General features: G+C 42.0%; 1 long non-coding RNA gene across 1 annotated transcript in view; it reads right to left on the bottom strand.

Moving 5' to 3' along the window:
- Positions 1-25,624, bottom strand: part of LOC112411759 (uncharacterized) — a 38,074-nt gene extending 12,450 nt beyond the window's left edge. Inside the window, exon 1 of the long non-coding RNA XR_003005689.1 lies at positions 25,502-25,624. This is a non-coding gene — a long non-coding RNA (uncharacterized LOC112411759). The remainder of the gene's footprint in view (positions 1-25,501) is intronic.
- Positions 25,625-25,671: the final 47 nt, after the last annotated feature.

Genomic DNA, 25,671 nt, shown 5'->3' with positions numbered 1-25,671 from the left:
GGGGGGAGGGGGGGAGGGACTGAGGGAGGGAGGTGGGTGGGGGCAGTTAGAGAGGAGAGCAAGGGCCTCTTAGGGTAGAGGATACAACTTGGCATTGACTAATCAGGACCATTTGTTTTCACAACATTGGGTAGAAACATCCTTGGCCCAAAGCAAAATGGAAGAGAGCCATCTAACAGCTCTTTCGGAAGGAGTAAAAAAAAACAAAAACTTCTGCGGTTAAAAAAAAAAAGAATACTAATGCAAACAGGACATCAAACAAGTCCAAGTAGACAAGTAACAGAATTCCCATGCCTCTGCATGCAAAACCTTGCCAATAAACCACCCATTCTGAGTCCTACACCTAAGGAAAGATTATTAAGAAGAGCCCACTCTGAAAGGGCTTGGAAAACATCAGCGAATGACAGTTTAAATTGCAGCCCACGTAACACCATTCAGCCCAGGGTGCAGGTACTGCCCTCTGCCTGGGGACCTTGCCCCTTCAGCTGTATGCTCAGGAGAGGGGGCCGTGCAGGAGCTATGCCTCGGCCTGAGAGGCAAAATTAATAAAATCAGGATTATTTATGATGCAGGAGTGAGTTAATAATATTTTTCAAGAACCTGAAGGATTTATGTAGAGGAACTGCTGTTTTAGTAACTAAACCCTTTTGGATGGACTCCAAGACAAACCAGACTTGTCTGGCTTCCGCCCTGAGTCCCTCCACCTCTCCCAGTTTCTCCTGGCAAATAAACTCTTCTACTTCACTGGAGGGTGATGGTCAAGGAGATGACCTTCCTGGCTGCTTTTATCAACACTTGCCCCTATGTCAAAATATCTCCCAGCTTCTCTCTTTGTTCCTTCAAATCTCAAAGTAAGAATCAAGAGGGGAGGGGATGCCTTTTTCATGCCGGGAGCTGGCAGACACATTACCTCATTTAATTCCCCCAAACACTTTGTGAGGTAGTCATAATTATCCCTATTTTGCTTGTTAGGGGATAGAGGAAATTTATCCTTTTAGCAGCTGGTAGGAGGATTCCTCTTGGGGACAGAACCATCTTTGTGGGGAAATGTCTTGACCAGCCTCTTTTGGCTACAACGGGGTGTATAGGGAAATGGGTGGAGAAAGGGGGGTGTGTACTGTGGGCTCTGCACTCAGAAAGAAGGGAGGTAGAAGCAAGAGGAGGGGATGAGGTTTAGAAAAAGACTGTGTGGGGCACAATATGATCCCACGCTCAGAAGTATAGCTCTTCAAATCTCCAGTAAATTTACTCAATTCGTGAAATGCTTGTTGAAAGAGAATTTTCTGAATGGCCTTGTTGGCACAGGGTGAAACAGGAGCCCCATGTGTTTTACTTGAGATAGTGGCAGGTGGTTCCATAAGGAAATGTTTCCTAAATCAAAGAGTAGGAAGGTCCCACTTGACATCTGAGTTACATAAAGGAGGGGTAGCCGGGGGCGGGGTACTGAGGCTCAGAGAAGTTAATCAACTTTCCTAGGGTCATACAACAGTGATGCGTACACTAGCAGAGGCAGAATCGAACCCAGGTCTGTGTGTCTCCAATGTCTACTTTTTTACACTATTCCACGGGATGCACTGAGATGGCTTTTTCCTCCCCAAAGCCAACTCTTCCACTGGTATACTCCATCCACACATAGTAATAGTAGTGAATATTTATTGACTGCCTACCACGCCCCAGGCATTGTTGCATGCATTAGCTCATTTGGTGTTCACCATGTCACTGTATATCTGAGAGGGTAATTATTCACATTTTAAAATATGGGGACTGCTGCTTAGAGAAGGTAAGACACTGGCTCAAGCTCCCACTGCTCTAAGTGGCGAAACCAGCATTTGAGCCAGACTGTTGTGTTCTCTCATCTCATCCCTTCCCACCTCCTTCAAGAATGATTCCTCTCATTAACCCATCTAATTAACCCATTCTCTCCCTACCTCACCCTGGGCTGCACCCTGGGCTGGGATCTGGTGGGGTTTGTAGAGGCCATGCAACACCGAGCTCAAAAGAGGCTCTCACGAGCTCAGGTCAAAGTCGCTGTCCACAGCTCAGGCTACTCGTGTAACTCAGAGGTTGGCAAACCTTTTCTCTAAAGGGCCTATCAGTAAACATCTTCAGCTTTATGGCCTCTGATGTCAACTACTCTGCTGTTGTGACGTGAAAGCAGCCACCGATGTAAATGAATGAGCACAGCTGTGTTCCAGTATGACTTTATTATGGACACTGAAATTTGAGTTTCATACAGTTTTTTTTTTTTTTTTTTTTTTTTGTGGTACGTGGGCCTCTCACTGCTGTGGCCTCTCCCGTTGCGGAGCACAGGCTCCGGACGCGCAGGCTCAGCGGCCATGGCTCATGGGCCCAGCCGCTCCGCGGCCTGTGGGATCTTCCCGGACCGGGGCACAGACCCGCGTCCCCTGCATCCGCAGGCAGACTCCCAACCACTGCGCCACCAGGGAAGCCCTTTCATATAGTTTTTATGTATCACAAAATATTCTTCTTCTTTTGATTTTTTCCCCCCAACCATTTAAAAAGGCAAAAACCATTCTTAGCATGAAAGGGACAGAAAAATGGGCGACAGCCTGGATTTGGCCTGTAGGTTACAGTTAGCTGACCCCTGGTTTTACTAAACCCCCTCTTTTTAGGTTCTGCACCAGCTGGGCCTGTGTCCAGGCTGAACAGCCTCTGGGCTGCGCTTCGATCCCTTCTGCCTTAAAGCCACACAGGTTCAGTTCCCGAGCCTCTGCTCATTGCTCTCTTATTAGGAGCTCTCCTCCAATCCTACAGCTTCTCCTGCCGAACCAGAAGAGAAGGAATTGTCTGCTGTCCCTGAAAGAGATGGCCATAAAATAAGATGAAACTGCCATCACTTAGATGACCCTCGTGGAGCCAAGCCCCCGGGAGAGGTTCAAGGAGGGTCACCCTAAGGCTACGACAAGGTTTGAGAATAATATGCTTCAAATAGTCTGAACATCCTAGAAGGAAATCTCTAGGAAGAGTGGAGAAGACATTCCTAAGAATCTGAGACCCAGAAAAGAAACCTAGAGTCAGAAATAGACCTGCAAAGGCCAGAGGGCAAGAGAAAGTAGGACAGGTGAAGGACAGGGATGCAACTCAGCCCAGGGCCAAGGGGACAGCTTAGGTCCAGACCCAGAGAGAAGACTAAAATGCACTAAGGAAAGATTGAGAATAGTAATAACTACCAACATTTCTTAACCATCTGCTATGTTTCAGGCACTATATTGCTGGGTTCTTAACATATATTATCTTATTTAACCCTTTCAACACTCTAGGAAAAGAGACATTTAAAGAAATCTCCTTGCATTTATTGTTCGTTTGTTTATTCATTTATTTATTTACTGTGCATCTTCCATGTAGCAGACACTGGGCTAGATGCTGAAGATATGTGAGTAAGCAAAAATAGACTTTGTACGTGCTCACATGGAGACTATAGTCAAGTACAGGAACTGGCAGCTTCTTTTCTGTAAAGGGCCGGAGTAATATTTAGGCTTTTCAAGCCATAAAGTCTGCTCTAACTACTCAGCTCTGCCACTGTAGTACAAAAGTGGCCACAGATCATATCGAAATAAGTGGGCATGGCTGCTTTTCAATAAAACTTCATTTACAAAAACAGGCTACAGGCCAAAGATGGAGATAGTTTGCTGACCCCTTGGTTTAGGAGAAGAGAAACATTAAGCAAACAGTTACACAAATAACAATATTAAGTGCTATCATATAAGTTCCTCATAGTAAAAAAGCCTATGGAGGGATTTTACCTATTCAGAGAGATCAAAGATTTCCTAGAGGGGGTGGGCCTTACATCTAAATCTAGTAATTACTGAAGAGGGAGGCAAGACTATTGTAGACAGAGGACACAGTATGTGCAAAGGCCCTGTGGTAGAAGGGAGCATGACAAACACGAGCTTGAAGAAGATTTATGCAAATGGAGCAGAAAGAGTAAGATCAGGAATTTCCCTGGTGGTGCAGTAGTTAAGAATCCACCTGCCAATGCAGGGGACAAGGGTTTGATCCCTGGTCTGGGAAGATCCCACACGCCGCGGAGCAGCTAAGCCCCTGCACCACAACTACTGAGCCCGTGCGCCTACAGCCCGTGCTCCACAACAAGAGAAGCCACTGCAATGAGAAGTCCGCACACCGCAACAAAGAGTAGCCCCTGCTCGCTGCAACTAGAGAAAGCCTGCGTGCACCACCAAAAACCCAATGTAGCCAAAAATAAATAAATAGAAGAGTAAGATCAGTGGACATAAGATGAGGCTGAAAAGGCAGGTAGGGGCCAGAACACATAAGATCTTATGGATCTTGTTAGGGAATTAGGTCTCTATTTAAATACAGAAACTATGGCACAGGAAGTTAAGTAACATGCTCAAGGCTGTATAGCTAGTGAAAGCTGGAGCTAGAAGCATCTGTTTATCTCTAGACCCAACTTCTGTATTCTCTCTATTCACTTTGGCTTCATATATGTTTGCCTAGTGTCTTTACAAATTTCCCTTTATGAAACTCCAAAACCTCTCAACTAAACTAAAAGGAAAGGGAATTTTGTCCACACTTAGGCTAGAAACTTAGCAAGGCCTCGACATCAGCTGCAAACCAGAGTAAACCCGGTAGAGATGTCCTAGTTACAGAGAAGGAAGTACAAGGATTGGGGATAGCTGTGTATTCTCTTTTCATCTCTGATGTCCATGGAGTCTTATTAAATTGTTCTTTATATTATATGCCAAATAATGGCCTTTAGAATATTGCCAGACTCCTTAAACCAGCTCTGACGTTCCTTCGTGATCTAGCCCCTGCCTACCTCTGCAGTTCTGTCATCACAGCCTCGTTTGCCACTCTCCCCTCTGAGAAAATTGGATGACTTGCTCTTCCGTAAAAACTCCACGACTCCTCTTTAATTCCATACAGTTCCTTCCGCTGGAAGAGCACATGCCTAGCCCTGACCTTTGCCTGGATACTTTCCCTTCTTTAAAAGTCAACCCAGCAATTACTCCTCAGGCCTCCAGTTCTGCAGGTAGCCTTCCTGGCCTCTTCCCCACCTACCCAGAACACCGCGCTCCTCAGCTGTGCTCCCGCAGGTCCCTGTGTTAATGGCTAACATCCTAAATTACCGCTTGTGGTCAGCCTTCCCCCACTGGCCTCTGTCTGACAGCAAAGAACTTATCTGATAGGCATTTACCATTTTCTATGTAGAGGTTAACTTGTTTAACTTGCGGTTACTCCACTTGTTTCTGCCTCTTAATTATCCTCATATTTCTCCTTTCGAGTTCCTAGGATCAGCAGTTCTCAAAGTGGGATCCCTGGTCTGACAGCATCAGCATCACCTGGGAACTCGCTAGAAATGCAAATTCTCCAGCTTTGCTCCATCTCAGGAATCAGACACTCTAGGGGCTGGGGTCCAGCGATGTGTGTTTTTAATAAGCCTCCAGGCAGTTCTGATGTGCACTAACGTCTGAGAACCACTGCCTTGTAGGAAGTTACTGCTCATTAAACTGTTGTTGATTCCCTGAGGATGGTACCCTGTTATTTTCAATCTGGAAAAGAAAAAGAGTGACTGAAGAGATGACAAAGCTTTTATTAGGCTGGTTTTTTAGAGAAGGAATTTTCTGACATGATATTTGTGACTGGTTGAGTGAAGGCTCTCCTTCATATGCCTTTAAAACGACTGATTCTCCTCTGGTCTGGCTCAGTCTGGCTTGGGTGTGGTCTTGCTGAAGGGCAGGGGTTTGGATGCGATAGCCTCACCAGGTGCCTTCCAGTGCTCAGGTTCTCTGCTTCTAGGATATTCCATACACTATGGAAGATACACTAGTTAGGAAGCAGGGCGTTATTGCTAGGGGACTTTGGGCTTTCAACCCACAAGGAAGTATCTGCTTTTTTTCCACCTCATAAGGTGAGTCTCTGCCAGTCTATAAGAGATGACCAGGACCTTTTGAGAAAGGTAATTGTTTGGTTTTAGGTCATAAAAATGAATCCTTGCTTTGTTTTCAAAGGAACATGCTCTTCATGCAACCTGTACAAACTGAATGACAAGTAGGTGAGGTCCAAGATTGGAAAGATAAAACTCCGTTTGTTGATTTTTGGCCTAGAGCTGAAACAATGAGACAAAGGAGTGGCTTCTTGGTATAAGCCCCATAAAACATAATAATATTGGTCGTGTAAACAGAAGAAAATAGGAGAGGCTTAATGAGATAAATTACACCAGTCACCACAGTAGGGATTAAAATATTCTGATAAAGCAAACACTAAAAGGTCCAAAAGAAAGGATAAAGGCAAGAGTGATAACTTCAGACTGGGAAACAATGGATCCTTCTATCTTGGACTCCTCTGACAAAGAGGAGCTTTCAGAGGCTGCCTCGGCCGACTAGGAGCGCCCATTAAGATCCAAACCGGGGACAGACAAAGCCAACACATTCTTTCCTTCTTTTCTTTTTTCCCCTTCACAATTGCAAAGCAATCCATTTTGTTCTGGAAGTCTGTGAAGGGAATAAAAGCACTCACAGGTTTGCAACTCTGTATTTGCCTTCTCTAGATTTGCTGGCCTGACTTCCAAAGTGTGAATCGGCCGCTGTTCTCCAGCTCAGGGGAAAACAGCCAACTTATTGATGTTTAAGACTGCCGATGTAAAGAACAACAAAAAAAAGACTGCCCACGTACCTGTATGAATGGCAACTTTTTCATAACTGTTTTCATAAGGACGTTTGAACAACTGAAGTATAGCACAGGGATTCATGCTGTTTAAACTAATAGCACTGCCAGGTCTGGAGTTGATCGTATACGTTTGTATGGTTATCTTTATTAAAGTGTACATCTCTAACTATGAAGAAATAGAACTTCTTCAAAACTTAGAATGGGTAAACTGTCACTGGCTCACACTTCCATAAACTTCTTGGCAATGGTGATGAGCCAAGGTTGCCAAAAGCCAGCGAGCATTTCAAAGACAATAGAATAATAACAACGACAACAACCAAGCTTACCAGACCCAGCTTCAGGTGAAGAGCTGACAGTACAACTGCTAGAGAGGACTCCATCTGTGCTTTTCAGGAAGATCCTTCCTGAATGTCAAAACTGAGCCTAGGTGTTTTCAAAATAAACTTTTGTTGGTGGGTTTGGTTGTTTTTAAAAGTAATGTGTATGCATTTGTTATGGAAAATATTAAAAATGCAACGATATTAAAGAAAAAATTAAAACAGCTTGTGATCACACAGGCCTACATAAAGTCACATTTTGGCTTATCTCTTTCTAGGCTTTTTGCTGTGCATATATGAAGATGTACACACATACACACATACAAATACACACAAGTATTCTCCAATTCAGTATCATAGTATGATATACTACATTCACTATTAGACAGTTACTACTGTGGAACCTATTTATTTTCGCTTAACAATTATAAACATTTTCTTGCCAAAAAAATTGAAAGCAAAAGTTGTAAATTGGTAGCCAATAAATAGATCTGATTGGCTCACAGGGTGTTCAACCACATGGAGCTCAGCTGATCCTGTGAGATAGGGCTGTGCTTTCTACTTTACTGCAATCCGAGATAGGGCTGTGCTTTCTACTTTACTGCAGTCCCCACTGCTCCCCATTGCTCTCCAACTGAGATTGTCAGTTGCTGTTTATAATTTCACTTAACACTCTTTAAAAAAAAAAGTGATAGAACTAAGAGGAAAATGAAATAGTTCTTCTTTTCTCCATGTCTTCACTCTATATCCAGACTACTTCACTCACTTCTATTACTGCCTGGAATCCAAGTTTAGAATCCTTTTACTAAAGCATGCTTTGTAAAGGCTTTTGAAAATATAGCATTATATGACTTCCATAATTTATTGAACCAAATCACTGTTGTTGGGCGTTCAAGTTGTTTCCAGTTTGTTGATATTACCAATAATACTGGAAAGAACATCTTTTTACATAACTGTGAAAGCTAAATTCCTAGAAGCAGAATTGCTTTTTGAAGGGTAGAAATATTTTCAAATTTTTGGTATATACTTCCAAATGCCTTTCAGAAAAATTGCACCAAATACATTCTACTAACAGTAGAGGACTTTGCTTGTTTCCCTGACTCTCTAGGCCAGAGCATTACTACACTTTTTGGTACCAGTATTTGCCAATTTGAGGAGTTAAAAATGGCATTTTGGGCATCATACTAAGTGGGATAAGTCAGACAAAGACAAATACTGCATGATCTCACTTATATGGGGAATCTGGAAAAAAAAGGCATTTCATTTTTGCTTTAATATGCATTTCATATTCATTTTTTTCATATAATTGACAATTGTATTTCCTTTGGGAATTGCCTGTTCATGTGTTTGCTCATTTTTCTACTAGGATAGTCATAGTTTCCTGAGTGGATTATATAAGTTTCATATATTAATGATATTACTTTACTTGGTCATCTATGCTACAAGATTTCCCCCTTTCTTTTCCCCCCCCATTTCTTATATTAATGTTTGTCATTTTTTTTACCTGCTGAAGTATTTAACATTCATGTGGTCAAACGTGGCAATACTTTGTTTTCTTCCTTTGCTTTTATGCTTACAAAGCTCTCTATCTTGTGATCAGGTAAAATTTTACCCATATGTTCTTCTATTCTTTTATGGCTTCTCTTTTTACATTTATGCTTGTAGTAACTCTTTTGCCCTCTCAGCAACATGGTCCAGGGCTCTGCAGTAAAACACTCTGTTTCTTGGCTCTGTGGACTGCATTATCCAGGGCTACCTCTTACTTCTCTATCTTCTCAGTCTCATAATGGCTCTTTGCATTTTCACAATCTTTTAAATAAGTATTTCTTAGACTGATACGTGCACAAAATGTGATTTGGAGAATACCTTAAAATGCAGTTTGTCCTGCTCCCCGAGGTGGGTCCCAGAAATACGCATGTTCCCAAGCATCTGAGAGAATTTTTCTGCAAAGTGATGTAGGGAACTATTCGGCCCTATTATCCATTTGCACCATGTCTATATTTATACCTATATGTCTACACAGACCTACACATCCACATCTATGCATCCCCCACTGAACATCTCCAGCTGTGTATCTCCCAGCTACCCCAAACTCAAGCCAAAGCAGAACTCACTACCTCTCCACCCAAAACTCTTCATCCTCTGAGCACCATTTTACTTACTGACAGTGAGAGGTCTCCCTGCCCCAGATCTGAATGAGTGATTTCTCCAAGGGGCTGTGTTACCCATCCACGGATAACAGTATTTAGAAACTAAGATCTGGGCACCAGCTGTACTTGTAATTATCTTGTCTTACTTTGAACTCTTTCCTCGGACACAGTTCCAACAGTGGGATTATTGGATTAGAGAAGATGAAATATTTTATGGCTCTTGATTCAATATTGACAAAGGTACAGCCAGTCCATTTGTGGGCTCTGTCGGGACTACATACCTTTGCCTCTCTTACCCCAGCCATTTAGCATTACCTAACACTGTCCTCCTGATATCAGAAGTTCAGAAAAGGGTTCTGAGGTACAGCTCCTGTCACTGCCCTCTCTACTCCTCCAGGGATCTTTGCTGAAGGGAAGAACAGAAATACCCTGAACAGCCAAATGGGGAAAAAGAACTAGCTGGGCAAGTGCCATAACCAGCTCCCACACCTATGCACTTTGAAATCAGTGTGTCTCTGGTTCACGTGCAGAGAAAGATGGGGCCAAGGCCAGGACTCCTAAGCAAGGCTCCCTACCTCTGTTTACCTCGTTAGTCTAAGTATCCTCAGAATGCACTGGGAACACTAGCCTGGTGCTTCAGGACGGCAGGAAGCAAAATAGAGAAAGATGGAACATAGTGTCTTACAGTAACGACACCCTTCAATAAATGTGTCCAAGGTTGTCATTTGGAGGGAATGGAGGATGGTGAGGGAGGAGGCCAAGAAGAGAGTAGAAAGGGGGTGGAAATCAAAGGGCAAAAGGGAGTCTCCCAGAGTAACCACTTGCGATGAGAGGGAGGAGAAATCCCCTCTCCTGGAAGCGCTACCAGGCACATTTTCCAACCGTGTCTATTCTCCCTTCCCTGTGGTAAAGCGCAAGTTTGCCCACTCAAACTAACTGCACAGGAGACCGAGAGGCCCTGGGAAAGAACAAGCCTTACTACAAGCTGCTTCAATTTCCTTAAGGACTGGAAGTGAAGAAAAAGGATGCCAGGAAAGAATCAGAGCAGATGTAGTTTATCTTGACAAATCTTGCGCCTGTTCAAAAATGTGCCACTTTTGTGTTGCCGCTACTGTCCGTGAGCTCAAGAGAACTCTCTTCTTCCAAGGTTTTTCTCATGCTCCTGGGTGACAGGCACTCCAACCATTTCCAAACTGGACTTCTCCAGGTCCAGCTCCTTCAGTTAAACCCAGAAGTTAGGACTTAGCTCAAAGGGGTAGTCACTAATCTACCCGAGGGGTGGCAGGCACACTGCTTAAGGAATGCTGACTGCAGAGCGGCTCTGCCACCCACTAGCTGTGAGATTTGGGGAAAGCTATTAACTCTCTGTGCCTCAGTATCCCCATATGTGACATGGAGTTGTAATAGAGTTCTCCAGAGAAAAAGAAGCAATAGGATGTACATATATGCAGAGAGAAAGAGAGATGAGGGGAGATTTATTATAGGAATTGGCTCACATGACTGTGGAGGCTGAGAAGCCCCACAGTCTGCAGTCTTCAAGCTGGAGAACCAGGGAAGCCAGTGTGTAATTCAGTCGAAGTCCTAAGGCTCTAGAACTAGAAGTGCTGATGTTGGAGGGCAGAAGATGTCTGTCTCAGCTCAAGCAAAGAGCAAATTTGCCCTTCCTCTTTGTTCTATCCATTGAATGATGCCCACCCATGTTGGTGAAGACTATCTTCTTTACTTGGTCTACTGATTCAAATGCTAATCTCTTCCAGAAACACTCCCACAGACACACCCAGAAGTAATGTTTTAACAGGTATCTGGGCATCCCTTAGCCTAGTCAAGTGGACACATAAAATTAACCAGCACAGGAGGTGATAATAGTACCGATTTTAGAATTGCTGTAAAGAATAAATGAATTCATGTATAAAGTACTTAGACCAGTGAACTCAGGAATGACCACCAGAAAATGATGATGATGATAGCGGAGGACTATAAAGGTGCCAAAAGGCATCTTCCTTCAACCTCCCCTCTGATCACTCCTACAGTTTGCAAATGGTCCCAAAATTATGCTTCAGGGGATACGAGTGTTTCAGGAGCTGGGCCAAAGTAACTCATTGCTAAAATCAAACAATGACAGCCTTCTCTGTGCCGGTTCTTCACCAAATGAAGATCCAATTAAGTTAATGGATAGAACTTTTACACTTAAGTCTTCACCCTATAAGGTTTTTTTGTTTGTTTTTGCCATACGCGGGCCTCTCACTGTTGTGGCCTCTCCCGTTGCGGAGCACAGGCTCCGGACGCGCAGGCTCAGCGGCCATGGCTCACGGGCCCAGCCGCTCCGCGGCATGTGGGATCCTCCCGGACCGGGGCACGAACCCGTGTCCCCTGCATGGGCAGGCGGACTCTCAACCACTGTGCCACAAGGGAAGCCCCCCTGTAAGTTTTTTATACCTTTGGTGCTATGAGTATTTGGAAGGAATTAAGGAGTAGAAAACAAATATTATTGGCAAAGCTCAAAGACAGTTGTCCAGGCCTAGCTCAATAGCCAGATTTTTCATGAAGCTGCATTCATGGCTTTTACTTTAAACTGCATAGCTATGAGCCATTTTCTGCTAGTAAAATTAGTCTTTATTTGTATGAGAGAATGAAATATGTCAGTATTTGGTTGTGCCCTACCAGGAGCATATAGCATCAAGGCCCAGTGCCACCTGAAAGAATCTGAGTCCCTCAGTGAGGTATTGAAGACTTCATGATACCATTTCTGGGCACATGGCTCCACTAATTCCTACAGGGCTCATTGAACGTAACACTCATTTGATCCTTAGCATGAACTGTCTTAAAGTTTTTTTGTTGTTGTTAGTACTCATCATTTAAAGTGTAAGTATATAAAAACAGAGTTGCCATAAGATCCAGCAATCCCACTCCTGGGCATATACCCAGACAAAACTATAATTCAAAAAGATAGATGCACTCCTATGTTCATAGCAGTACTAGTCACAATAGCCAAGGCATGGAGACAACCTAAATGTCCATCGACAGATGAATGGATAAAGAAGATGTGGTATATGTGTGTGTGTGTGTGTATATGACATGGAATATTACTCAGCCATTAAAAAGAATGAAATAATGCCATTTGCAGCAACATGGATGGACCTAGAGATTGTCATATTGAGTAAAGTTAAGTCAGACAGAGAAAGAGAAATATTGTATGATATCGTTTATACCATATGATATCACTTGTATGCAGAATCTAAAGAAAAAAGATACAAATGAACTCATTTACAAAACAGAAACAGACTCACAGACTTAGATAACGAACTTATGGTTATCAGGAGGGAAGCTCATTGGGGAGTGATAAATAGGGAGTTTGGGATTGACATGTACAACTGCTATATTTAAAATGGATAACTGGGCTTCCCTGGTGGCGCAGTGGTTGAGAGCCTGCCTGCCGATGCAGGGGACGCGGGTTCGTGCCGCGGTCCGGGAAGATCCCACATGCCGCGGAGCATCTGGGCCCGTGAGCCATGGCCGCTGAGCCTGCGCGTCTGGAGCCTGTGCTCCGCAACGGGAGAGGCCGCAACAGTGAGAGGCCCGCGTACCGAAAAAAAAAAAAAAAAAAAAAAATGGATAACCAACAAGGACGAAGTAAGTCAGAAAGAGAAAGACATATACCATGTGGAATCTAAAACACAACACAAATGAACATATCTACAAAACAAAAACAGACTCACAGATATAGAGAACAGACTTGTGGTTGCCAAGGGGGAGGTGGAGAGGAGGGAAGGACTGGGAGGTTGGGATTAACAGCTGCAAACTACTATATATAGGATGGATAAACAACAAGGTCCTACTGTGTAGCACAGGGAACTATATTCAATATCCTTTGATAAACCATAATGGAAAAGAATGTATATATATATATATATGTATAACTGAGTCACCTTGCTGTACAGCAAAAATTAAACACAACGTTGTAAATCAACTATACTTCAACAAAATTTTAAAAAATAAAGTATAAGTTTGATTTCCCAGCTATACTGTGTGCTCTCTGAAAGAGGAATTAACTTTTATATAGTCCCTGATGTTCTCAAAGCCAGGACAGAACCGTGTTTTTGGTACATCCAAATAAACATATTGGTTCATAACCTGTTACCTGGAATGAATTATGCATCATAACTTTTAATTTCCATTTAATCCCCCCAAATGAAACATGGGGCAGCTAAGTCTTAATGAATTAAAAAAGTAGAAAATGTCCACCTACTGAGGACCAACAGCCCAGGTGAATGATACTATCTAGACGGCTTGTGAAAAGGTCTACAAATGGAGCTTCATGAGTAGGGCATTAGCCCCTAAAAGAGTTGTTGTGGCTGGAAAAAACCCACTTCACCAAAGAAATTCCATTCACTTTAAAGGCTTGCTGGATTGCACGGGATCTGTACTTTTCTGAGTACTAAAGCCAATATTTGAAGAGGCTGTTGCCCTACTGATTCCCTTTTCATATGGAAGAACTATATAGACCACTGAGCTAAATTCAGGGAAACTAAATCCAGCTTGAGATTCCTACTGGGTATCTGATGAGATTGTAGAACTATGCAGAATCCTTTCAAAACACTTTTCAAGAATGTGAATGATAGGGTTCACAGGAGGAATATCTTATGCTCTTTTTGCACTGGAAATAAAAAGTTCCCATCATTAACATCTTCCATCCACAACCAACACCCACACCCCTGGCCCTTCCCCCAAACCATGTTGTCTTCCATACTCAACCCAAAAGAATGATGGAAATGAGAATACTTCATTCCTAGAAAGAATTTCATAATTCTAGCCCAGTGTAACTGTAGACCTTCCAGTCCATGCTGGTCCTAATGTCTGCTAATGTATTATTATGTGAACATGTTTATTGAAAAAGAGGTCTGTGTTTCCTGGGATTTGTTTGAAGACACTGGATACGAGTTGACAGACTGCAAATTCTAGATATGCCTCCCGTTTGACACTGAAGGAATTCTTACTAAGTAAAATTTAAGGAGAACTAAGTACCACCTTCTCTTCCTTGTTCATTATTCGTTCCTCTTCTCCCCTCCTCCACCACTGGGAGCTCTGCACTGTTCACAGCATAAAAATAGGCTTTGTTCTATCTTCCCAAATAGAACTCCCCCTTAAATGGCTGCAGTCGGGGGAGGGAGCAACAGAGATGTAAAAGCTGGTAGAATTGGTCTCTGTACACAGCAGTGCTAAGCATACTATGCTTTATAAATCATGAGGGTTTTGGATTTTTTTTTTTAGTCTGATCTGAGTAGCCAAGATTGTTTACCCGATGGTTTAATCATCCTTACTGGAAAAGGCCAAATCTAGAAAGAAAAATCCCTTCTTTTCCTTTCACTCTCCTCATAAATGAAGGTTTTGTATTTCAATTTTTTTGTCTTTCTAAAGTAGGCCTGATTTCAAACAAAAGATTTCCAATGAAGAAAGACACATAGAAGAGGTCCTAAAGCAACCCTTGGTTGACAGAGAATTGTTGAATTTAAAGATAATTGAGTTTGACTTCTACTACAGAACAGCAACCCATGGCCATTAGGATTCTTACTTAGGCAGGGCTCATCAATTCTCACTAAACCTTATTCACAGATTGAGAGGCTTTGGCCATCGCTAATAAAATAGATGATGTGAAAGCAAAGTGGAAGTTCCCAGTTCAAAAAGAATCCTAGGCCAGATCACATTCCTCAAAAGAGTTCAGTTAATATCTAATTGACTGATTAGATATTATAATTTCTATATGTGTTTCTCAAGGTCTTTCCAACGCACAGCTTCACATTCATTGGGTGAGATGGTGTGGCACTCAAGAAGAGTGTATTTGAGACATAATTCCATTAACCTCTCACTGGTTAGCCATATTTTTCTTATTATACTATCTAAATGGGGAACTCAGGGCATTTAGCCACCCAGAATAACCATTGTATGTTGTTCATTATTTGTTTTCATAGCACTCCCACCCCAAATTGTATTTTCACTTCCAAAACAGATATATGTACCAGGGGTGTTTTTCCTTGAGTATGAGACAGTCTATGAATGGGAAGACATTCAAGATCCATGGTTCCTGCCTCCAAGAAACACCATGGTGACGTATTTCTTGGGCCCCAGAGTATTGGGCCATGGTTGGACTAGAGTTCCACAGAACACACTTTTAGAATCTGTGCTATCTGATTTTCAAGGATGCATAATAGCAGGGGTGGTAATCCCCCCAGCTCCTAGTAACCTAGGGTAGGGCCTTCATCAAGCCCCAGGCAAAAGAGGGAAAGGAACAAGGTTCTCAGGATCAAGCACTGAGTGAAGTAGGATATTGTGTTATCTCAGCTTATCTTTTTCAGTCCATGCAACCAGAGACCTGTGCTGTTTTCCTGGTTTTATAGGTGAGGAAACTGATGCTCAGAGAGGGGAGTAGTTTGCCCAAGGTCATACAGTAAGAGGCAGATAGCAATTCTATTTCAGGACCCTCTGTTTCTGAGTCTGGTACTCTTTTTGTTAAACCACTCTAGGCTTGGGGTGGGATAGGGCAGGAAGGAGGATGAGGGATGCCATGGGATGTGGGTGATAGGATGGGGATCCTGAGAGCGGAGATGGAAACTTGAGGCAGAAAAGGGCCAGCAGAGAAGGGAGTGACAAAAGAATTATGCAGGAAGTTCTCTGAAGAGCTTCGAATCCTATTGATCTGGAACTTTGCAGTGGCATTTAAGGTAGGGATTATGAGTTATCATTGCCAAAAATGTAAAGGAAGGAACAATCTGTCCTAATGTTATTGAGTAGACTTGTGTCACCATTTTGCATGAATATGGTTTTGGGGTTAATGACTTTCCATAAGCTGAAGTTGTTAATAATCAAATTGAAAAATTCTATAGCTGTAATGGTTCACTTTAGGTGTCAACTTGACTGGGCTAAGGGATGCTCAGATAGCTGACAAAGCAGTCTGGGTGTGTCCGTGAGGGCACTTCTGGAAATAAGCATTTGATTCAGTAGACTAAGTCAAGATCACCATCACCAATGCGGGTGGGCATCATCCAATCCATTGGGGGCCTCCAAACAGAAAAAACGGAGGAAGGGCAAGCTCTCCTCTCTTCTTGAGCTGGGATGTCAAGCTCCTGGTTCCCTAGCCTTCGGACTCTGGGACTTACACAAGTAGCCCCTTGGTTCTCAGGTCTTCAGACTCAAACTGAATTGTACCACTGGCTTTCCTGGTTCTCTGACTTACAGACGGCAGATTCACGGCCTCCATAACTGCATTGGTCAATTCCTTTAATAAATCTCTTCTCTTTCTCTCCTATTGGTTCTGTTCCTCTGGAGAACACTGACTAGTACAATAACATAATTTAAAGTAATGTTTTAAAATTGTGTTGCTACCTGTGTATATGACCCCTGTGTATGTGAAAGAAACAGAACTGAACTGAGGCTTTTAAAATGTATTTCTTAGTATGGTTCATGGCCAAAGATACTCAAAATCCATTGATTTTAAGAGGGTTTTGGAGGATAGAAACAATGCATTTACATTCAACAGGTCAAATATTTCCAAACATATTATCAGGACCCAGACTACACGTCTACCATTACTGGGACATCCCAAAGCATCATTAATCACAGAACTCTCTATATCCCCCTGCTTTTTTTTATTTTTTTAAAGTGTAATATTTGCAACGTTGTGAATCAGGACAGTTGCTTTGCCGTCCTAGTTGAAATTAAGATTTGCTGTCTCTAGCATTCCTCTGCTTCAGCTGGCTACTGAGCCCATCTTTTCTTGCTGAACTGTAACTTGGTGTATGGATCAGGTGCTGCCAGAAAGCACACAACTGAAGGTGGCTGCATTTCTCTGCTGGCAGACACAGTTCTAGAGCCCCGAGGGAGCTCTGTTTGCAGGAATATATATTCTTAAATTATCAACCTCACCTCCAAAGTACTAAGAAAGCCTGCCAAGCTTGTGAGCAAAATACGTATGTGTTTTTCTATCAATAGATCAATGAGGGATTTGAGGAGAGAATAAGAAATGGCACTCTGAAGGGTAACTAGTACTCGCTGTGGCCAGTGGCTGATAGTGAGTTCTCCAGAATACCAGGGTTCAAAACCCAGCTCTCCTACAAGTGACTCTGGGCCTCAGGTTTCCGGTCAGTAAAATAGGGATGGTAATAGAAATGCCTTGAGGGTCAAATGAGGTAATACAAACAATAAAGCACTTAGAACAGCGCCCGAAGCCCGAAGCGTACTAAGTGCTCAATAAACAAACAATGGTATGCAGAACTTCAGGAAATGAATAGGATAAGAATCCACTGTAAAACTGGTACATAACCAGAAAAAGGAATCCTACTGACTTTAAAAAAATAATTGGTAACATTACACATAAAATTTATCATCTTAACCATTTTGAGACGCACAGTTCAGTGTCATTAAGTACATTCACACTGTGGCGGTGCCATCACCACCATCCATCCACAGAACTCTATCCATCTGCAAAACTAGAACTCTGTACCTGTTAAGCAATAACTCCCCACCCTTTCCTCTCCCCAGCCCCTGACAACCTCAGTTCTCTTTTCTGTCTATGAATTTGCCTACTCTAGATACCTCATATAAGTAGAATCATAAAGTATTTGTCTTTTTGTATCTGGCTTATTTCACTAGCATAAAGTCCTCCATGTTGTAGTGTGTGTCAGAATTTCCTTCCTTTTTAAGGTCCACTGATTGACTACTTATTTTTTATACAATTTTATAAAGCTTATATTCCATTTACAATTATTACAAAGTATTGGCTATTCCCTGTGTTGTAAAATACGTCCTTGAGCCTATCTTATACCCAATGGTTTATACCTGCCACTCCTCCCACCCCATCTACCTACTGTTAACGACTAGTTTGTTCTCTGTATCTGTGAGTTTGCTTCTTTTTTGTTATATTCACTAGTTTGTTGTATTTTTTAGATTCCACATATAAGTGATAGCATACAGTATCTGTCTTTCTCTGTGACTTATTTCACTTAGCATAATACCCTCCAAGTCCATCCGTGTTTCTGCCAATGGCAAAATTTGTTCTTTCTTATGAAGGTCCATTGACTTTTTAACCTACCAATTTTTTAAAGTTTTCAGAAATTAAAGATATAAATATGCTGATGCCCCCACTCAACAGCAAAGGCAAATAACTTCTTGAAAAATTTCCTGGAGTTACCTGGAGATACCCATATCCATAGGAATGCTAATTAGAAACCAGTTTTCTTAAGAAAGGTATTATTCCTTGAGGCAGGCTGTTTACATTAATCAACATTTCTCTAATACTTGTCAATGTTCTATAACACTTTTTCAAGTGCCAATTGTAGCTTGCCAGTTCTTCTGAAGTGTGGAGACTGCCAATGGGGGAAACCAGAATGGTAACTCTGTCCCCATGGGGCTTTTTCTGTCATGGTGAAAGAGTTATTTTTATCTTTTTCATTTTACATAAGCATTGCTTATGTGGATGGTGGCTAGATATATTGGACACTGTGTTAAAAGTACTGGTTTTCCTATATTTTCATATTTGCCTCCCTTTAATGCACTCAAGTTTTTCACTGGAAGTTGTGAATTTAATCTGTTCACGCACAGACTGGAATCTGCTTACCATTGTCACAGAATGTTTCCTTTCAGTCAACATAATGGTGAGAGGAAAAACAAAATCATGCTAAATAGCCATGATTAAAGAGAAAAAATTGATGGATGGGGCATTCCAACTGTCAACCCTCAGATTATGCCTTGTCACTTTTCACAACTTTTTGGAAAACTGTTTATTTGCACATCATAAATATGTGCCTCTGTGATTCTAGATGTTCATAATATCAGCATCCAAGATTTAGTGCTATTTTCATTTCTTTACAAGATTAATATTTAAAGCTTAGTACACAGAGCAATAATCTGTTTCAGCATTATATTTTAAAATATTAAGGAAATTTCCAAATCAAACTAACAATTTATAAATTTCATTTCTGGGTTCAAGTGATGAAAAGGTGAGGAGAACAACTATTTATAATGGGAATTAAGAAACTGAAATAAAATTTATTTGCTACTACCTTATTCTTAATATGTAAGCAGTTGTTTATTTTATGGTAGATTTTCTGGTGATTCAGAGCTTGATGGTCCACAGAACGATGCATTAGAGGATTGCTAATGTGATGTCCTAATTTATTTAAAGATTTCCGTTGTATGTTAATTGATAACTAAGGGACATTTGAGACTGCAGAAAAAAACAAACAAAAATAAAATGTCATGCATAATACAAGAACTAAAAGATCCAGAGAAAAACACCAGGTAATACTTTGGGTGTTAGTACAATAGGTTTAGCATGATCCGGGGAAAAAAAGAAAAAGATTGCCAATTTTTTCGTACTCTTTAAAAGTAGAAACATCATAAGCCAACCTTTTTATTTATTTATTTATTGGCTGAGTTGGGTCTTTGTTGCTGTGCGCGGGCTTTCTCTAGTTGCAGCAAGGGGGGCTACTCTTCGTTGTGGTGCGTGGGCTTCTCACTGCGGTGGCTTCTTTTGTTGCGGAGCATGGGCTCTAGGCGTGCGCGCTCAGTAGTTGTGGCTCGTGGGCTCTAGAGCGCAGGCTCAGTAGCTGGCGCAAGGGCTTAGTTTCTCTGCGGCATGTGGGATCTTCCCGGACCAGGGCTCAAACCTGTGTCCCCTGCATTGGCAGGCGGATTCTTAACCACTGTGCCACCAGAGAAGTCCATAAGCCAATCTTTTAACTACGAAGGGAATTTCCATTAACATATGAAGAAAAAGATGTAGACAATGAACCTAAAATGGCTTTCCACTTTTTATCATGAAAAATTTCAAACATACAGAAATGTTGAAAGGATAGTAAAATGAATAGCTGCAGATTCTATCCCTACATTCTATAACTGTAGACTTTTTGTCAGATTTGCTTTCTCTTTTTCCACACTTTTTTTCTGCAGTTGCAGACATCATTTGATGTTGCATGTAACACCATGCATCCTCTCAGAACATCCTCTGACACGACCACAATTCTCACATTAAAAAAAAAAATTAGCCATAATTCCATATTACCTAATATCCAGTCCACATTAAAACTGCCCGAGAACATCTTTCATAGTTGCTGGGCTTTTTTTGAACCAGGAGCCAATAAAGATTCAGACATTGCATTTTCATCATATGTCTTTGTTTTTAGGGAACAGTCCTTCCCCAATTTATTTTCTCCCTCTCACGATGCTGACTTTTTAAAGAGCCCAGGCCAGTCGTCTTGTGAAATGTTCCAACATTCTGTAATTATGTCACTTGGCTTGTTCATCTAGGTCTAGACTTAGCATTCTAGAAGCCATGGAGGTATCTGGAATATTCACTTGCTTTCTAGCCCCTTTGTCATCTCCAGAGTTCACCTGCCTTCAACCATGAGGGGCACCAAGCGATCAGAGATTAGCTGAACTCAGCTTTAACCCTTCAGAGAAATTGCTAGCTTCAGGAAGAAAAGTTATTTAAATAATACTGCCAAAAGCAAAGGCTTTTAAGGCCAGAGGAAAGGTGCCCCTGTTTAACGTTGGTTTCCTAGCAAGTCCAAGGCCTGCAGCAAAGTGGGTAATTACAGAGGGTATTAAGTGGCCAGGGTTTGCTCTATTATGCGAATATGTAGGAAGGAGCCGTCAAAGGTACTTCCTTTAACTACTTGTTCTTTTGTCTACCAAATGCCCTTCAGCTTCTGTTGAGCTAAATGCTAAACCGAAAGGATTAAAAAAAAAAAAAAAGTGTATTATCCCAACTTTTACCAGACCACATTAACAAATTAACACGTGTGCCATACATGGGCAAGATATGTAAGCAGGCCTGGAAGGGGCGGTGAGATGTAGAGGAACATTTGTATCTGCACCTCTAGGAGGACTTCTAAACACAGGCTATTTTGGACCTACACCTCTGTAGAAGTTCAGACTTACATAAACAAAATTCGCCCCAGCTGAGGTGGTGTTCTTCCGCAGGCCAAGTGTTTTTAAAAACATGACTGGCCAGTTAAGAAGTTTATCCGCCTGGTGCCTCAAATTCTCAGTTTATTTGAACACTGTGTGAACGGCTAATCTCCGACAAGTTTTGGGGCTTCAACAAGGTAAACAAATGGGTGGGCTGTGAAAGTAAACACTGCATTTCCTCCCAGTCTCATTCTCGTCTCCAAAATTACATGCCCTCACTCCTTTCGCGAGCCCCGGCCTCCCCCTTCCAAAGCTTGGTCTCTTGTACCCTGTAAAAGTACTGAAATTGCAAAGGAGACATTTTCAATTATAAGTACTACAGTAATGAATTCAAGTACACTCGTTTATCATAAAGGGCTTTCCCATCTGTCTCTAAAGTATACTTTAAAAGGCTGTGTATTTGATAACATTAGCACCAAGCATCTTCCACATGTTAATGTTTAGCATTTTAGATGTTCGCTCCCCCAACCCCCAAAGACAGCATTGTGGTGGTTCCAGAAAGAGCACATTTATCTCTGGGTTTGGGAGTGCCTGTGTGGTCTCTTCCTAATTTATTTGCACTCCAGTCCTCAGGGATAGCATCACAATCCCCCTAGGCAAAAAGAGATTAGGGAACTGGGCTGTCTGCTTCTCCCCACCCTGACAGAGAAAGGAAAACAACTTCCCCAAGTCCCACAAGTTCTCTGGCCACTGTACAAATTGTTCTTGAGCATGGAGGGTTTCCAAAAGCCCTAATTAGCAACTCACAGCAAACATTTCTTTGCATTAGCTAATGATCCCGCTACACTTGTAAGCAAACAGAACCAACATATCTAATCAATGCTGAAAAACCAACCAAATGCCTATTAAACATCTGGATGTAATTTTCTAGTTAGAACAAAATGAAAACATATGCAGGTTCCTTTGATCTGCATCTTAACAAAGAAATTGTTGATAAAAAAAGCATACTGGTCAGTCAATGTGTCATTTTCATAAAGTCTGCTCATTTCTCTTCAAATGCTCCCAGTTTAATTTAGTTGGTTTCCTGCAATCTCTAATTTTACCATATTGTGTGAAACCGCAAGAGATTCTTTGGATGTGATTTTATTTGAGGTTTTACTGCTGCATGGATCTGCTACTGACTTTTTCTTTCTTTCTTCTCTGCCTTCTCCCCTCCACCCACCATGCCCATCCTGCCCTTTTCTTTGGTAAAGTGGTGAGGGAAAAAATGGTTTTAAAGCAATGCTCGGAAGATTTCTTCTGGACCCTACATTCTTAGGTTTAAGAACACTTCCAGTTAAAAAAAACAAGTCAGGGGCTTCCCTCGTGGCACAGTGGTTGAGAGTCCGCCTGCCGATGCAGGGGACACGGGTTCGTGCCCCGGTCCGGGAAGATCCCACATGCCGCGGAGCGGCTGGGCCCGTGAGCCATGGCCGCTGAGCCTGCGCATCCGGAGCCTGTGCTCCGCAACGGGAGAGGCCACAGCAGTTAGAGGCCTGCGTACCGCAAAAAACAAAACAAAACAAAAAAAAACAAGTCAAATAAGGAAATGTATAACAGCTGAAAGGAAGAGAAAATGACAAAAGTGATCTTTTAAAAATGTGCATAATTATTATTTATTTCAAATAAAACAGTAATAGATTTAAAAGATGCATAATTTCTATGATCAGCATTCATAAATTTTCCCATTGTGTCTAGCACCTATACTATAGATAGGACCTAGTTTTTGTAATCACTTATACTATTGGTGAGTTGAAAATTTGATAACTCAGCAACAAATGAATGGAAATATACTCATATATGCATCGATGATAAAATAAATAATCTGGCAATCTTTTTGTTTCTTTTGCAGAGGATAAAGAGGGAACTTTTTTCAGAGACAATTTCCTATGGACAAGGGGTACTTAATATTTCATGTAAAAAACATAATCAACATATGAATATGTTAAAGGTAAAGAAGATTGTGGTTAACAGACTTTAAACAACAGACCAAAATTATAGATTTCGTGAGTAGGACTATTTTCCTTTAAAAAGGCTGTAGGCAATCTGCACATATATTATTTATTTAAAACATAAGATTAAAGCTACTTGATTGTTTAAACAGCATTATTTGTAATGCAGTTTGATGAGAGTTTTGTAGTATAATTATTGCAGCATGACAATCACATAGAAAACATGACCTTGAAAAAGGGCCCAGCCTCCTGTATTAAGGAGGATGTGCTGTAAGAGAAAGAAGCCATCAAAAATCGACCATCTTCATGCATACAATTAAAGGCCTTCCAATTTTCAAACCAGAACACTTTCTTTTCTCCAGATACTACATCATAAGGAAATCAGAAAGCCTGGTGATTCAAACTCTACTGGTAATGAAGCACTAGTTAAAAGAGAATTTCTAAGTTTTACCCTTGGCAAACTAGGAAATATGGTGAGTAGACATGTTTGCTGTGAACAGTTATATTAGAGAACATTTAAAAACAATGTGTTAGAACTGATTTTGAAGGGGATGGGGAGGGGAGAGAAAAAGAAGTAGCAACAGTTTTGTTCCTGTTCTAACTTCTCTACTTAAAGTTAAGTACCAGCGTGTGCCAGTAAATCAAAGTAAAGCTTGGGTAAGCCAGAGAAAAGTCTCAGTTGCCCTAGTTGTCCCAGCATGCACAGGCATATTTGTGGCATCTAAGCACTTTCTGTACAATCCTGGAGCTGATTATGGGATAAACCAACCACAGACTGGTATAGGTGGCCCATTCATTACATGATTTCAAGGCACACAGGTTGCCAATGGGCAAAGCTTAGTTGCCCATGGCAGTATGGTTCAGAAAGTTCTGTATGTGGAGCAAGCCTGTTCTCATCATCACCAAGTTTAACCAAGAAAAGGGGCAGTGCTTCCTTCCTATTCATTTCTCATGTCAGCAAAATGAATAATAGAACCCCTCCCTTACCCCACTTAATAAGCCACAATGCTGAACTTGTTTGAGAATTACTATGGTGTTGTACAGACTGGCTAAAATCACTCCTTTAATTTTTCATTTATATTGATATTTGGGATTGATCCAATTATAGACAAATCAATATCATACATATTTAAGAACTCCACCAGTGAAATGTATTATCTAAAATGATTCTTTTAATATTTCAAGAAAAAGATCTCTGTAAAAGCAAATCTTTGAATAAATTGTATTTCTGTTTAAATAAATGCGTTTCCATAACTGTCTTGAAAGTAAAATAATGGTAACACGGAGGCCATTAACACCAAAAACTTAGTATGTTCCAACATAAGATGAATGCTTGTCAAAGATGTGTCTTTCTCATGGAAGAATTCACCACCATTTGGCTAAAACAGCATTATTCACGTACCAATCATGTGGAAATAGCTCAACTGAACTGCTCTTTAAACTCAAGTATAAATGCGGCAATATTGAAGGTTTTCTGTGGGATGTACTTAGAAAAACAGACAAAAACTGGAGATTGACGCAGTATGCCTTGTTTATCTAAAATCTCAAAATCCTTTTAAAGTCAAGTTCCACCTCATAAGAATTTTTTCCACGTCCTTTACCCAACGCTTCCCATTCAGCTCCTTACACATTTCTGCCGGGGAGGGGGGTACCACCCGAACTATGGGGATGGGGTGGGCAGGACAGGTTTTTCAGGTCTCAGTGCTGTTTATCCCATTGTCTCCCTTTGTTTCTAGTAATTGGAAACAGACTCGTGGTCATGTCGCTGAGAGGCCCCTAAAACTCTCAGCAGCCCTCTACTTCCCAACACAACGAACTCAGGACTATCAAGAGAAGGACCCGAGATTTCGCGCCGCGGGCAAAACAACGCATCTGTGACTGGGACGCGTGTGCCTTACCCTGGCAGCACCGCGGGTATCCTTCCCGCCAAACCAAGTCAGGCCAATCTTTTTGCAAAGTGGTTTGAAATACTCCAATAAAAACCAATTCCTACCACCTTGGGTGCAAAAGGGGGCGTGGGCATCAGAAGCCTAGTCTTAAGCCGCTGGTGTACGTACGCCAGCCAATGAGTTGCCCATTATGCATTTTCCACAAAGTGCACAGTCCACTCGTGAGTCCGCGAAAAGGCAGCTCAAGGAAAAACAATCCTCCGAGAAATTTTTGAATGTGACCTCACTTTCAAGAGGATTATCAAACAAGGGGCCAGCTTCGAAAGACGCGTTTGGCTCGAACCAGCAAAAAGCACCCACTCTCCCTCATTAGAAACTACGCGGTTAGTCTCTGAGTTACTTTCACTGAGATCTGAGGATTTTCGTTAAAGGGAAAGTGAACAAGTGGCAGGATTTTTGCACACTCGAGCCCCCAGGTTTCGCGGCTGCACACTCGCGAGTCCCTCCCGCTCGCGCGCTCCCGCGCGCTCCCTCGCGCTCCCTCGGCTGTCCCACGTTACTTTGATTGACAGCCCAGCCCCGCCGCTCTCCTTCTCACCGACCTTCCCATCTACAGTGCCAATCTCCGCGTCTCGCTGCTTCCCATTGGCTGGTTTCGGCGTCCCGCGGCTCCTCCAGGAACAGTTCCTCACCGAGCCCGGGAGGACGGGGCTGGCGGAGGAGGGGTGGGGGTGGATGGGAGGGGAGACAGGGGAGATGGCAGAGATGGTAG

This window comes from Neophocaena asiaeorientalis, unplaced genomic scaffold (assembly GCF_003031525.2).
Source record: "Neophocaena asiaeorientalis asiaeorientalis breed wild unplaced genomic scaffold, Neophocaena_asiaeorientalis_V1.1 scaffold449, whole genome shotgun sequence".
In the NCBI taxonomy this organism is placed as follows: Eukaryota; Metazoa; Chordata; class Mammalia; order Artiodactyla; family Phocoenidae; genus Neophocaena; species Neophocaena asiaeorientalis.
Note: the sequence above shows the minus strand (reverse complement) of the source record. Positions and strands in the feature narration are given on the sequence as shown.